This window comes from Octopus bimaculoides, chromosome 20 (assembly GCF_046866305.1).
Source record: "Octopus bimaculoides isolate indiv1 chromosome 20, ASM4686630v1, whole genome shotgun sequence".
Lineage (NCBI taxonomy): Eukaryota > Metazoa > Mollusca > Cephalopoda > Octopoda > Octopodidae > Octopus > Octopus bimaculoides.
The window spans coordinates 8,027,584-8,028,967 of NC_142947.1; positions in this window are offsets into that span (position 1 = coordinate 8,027,584).

A 1,384-nucleotide genomic window follows, 5' to 3' on the forward strand; every position below is an offset into this window, starting at 1 on the left:
CAAACCGTCAGTGTCACAGATAACGACCTCTGCTAAAGGTTACACTAATAACCGGAACTCGGAACAAAATAGTTTCCTTCATATTTCATTGTTGGTGCTATTACTATTGTTATTATTGTTGTTGCTGAGGTGGTCTCTAAGATAATACAAGTGAAAGGGTATGAAGTGAAGAGAGAAAGAGAGAAAGAAAGAAAGAAAGAAAGAAAGAAGGAGAGAGAGAAAGAGAGAGAGAGAGAGAGGAGAGAGAGGTGTGTGTGGGAGGGAAAGCTGCTGAGATAAAATGTCAGCAGAAAATAATGTAAGAATATCAACAGTATTGCAAAGGTAGTATTTCCAGGAGAACACTGCTGGAGATGTTTGTACAAACATAAAAGCATGTCAAAAGGTCAAAGAATTCATTGGAAATATTGCTGCAGAGAATGAAGAAAAAAGTTTTGAAATTGGGTAACTTGCAGCTGTAAATAATGTGAATTAGCTAGAGGGGTAGGTTCTGTTAATGGAGCATCAAATCAGCTAAAGAAGGGTTAATTTAATCACAAAATACGTATGGATTAGGTATTATCTAAGTGAGTTAAGACAAGTGACAAACTGCTGTAGTGAAAAGAAAAGATAACATGAAAGAAGACGGCTGAATTAAGAGTGCACAGTTGACTTATATTCCGGTTGATAGTGTAGACCAGTAGCACCAAGGGGCGACACTAACACAGCTGGTGTGTGTGTATGTATGTGTCTGTGTGTGTGTGCATGTATGTATGTGTGTAACACAGTGCTTACATTTATACATAGCTTCTAATATGATACAAGTAGTCAAACAAGAACAGATGTTAAATTGGAAAGTTTCCCACAAGGTGGTACTTGCACCAACCTTTGCACTGTTTAAAAGGGTCTATATAGGGTGTATATAGACAATAAAATGGAGTTTCAGCCAGCCAGGTTTGCTTCCAGTTTGCTTTCAGTTGTGATTTAATCAGAAATCATGTAGTGATTGTTGTAGAAAGGTGAGATGGTTAAGAGGTAGGTCCTGCTGTTCCACAAAGAATGGGTCTATCTCTGTTATAAACTAATTAATCCTGTAACATAATTATTTCAGTTACAATACATCTTATTAATTAGTGTTATGGCTTGATGTCAGCAATCAGCAAATACCTGAGATCAATTTAATCAGTAAGTTATTGTCTGATGCTGTTGTTTGATGGAGTTTTTCTTCTCTCATAGAAGGTACAATGGTAATTTAAGTTTTATTTGTAAGAATAAAATACAGTTTAATCAGGACTAGTGCATTCATAAATGTGCTTAGTTCCACATTTGGAAGTAGTTATATATAAATAATGTGAAGAAAGAGGTTCTAGATTGTCAAATTAACAGAGAGTAAGCTATATTGCAG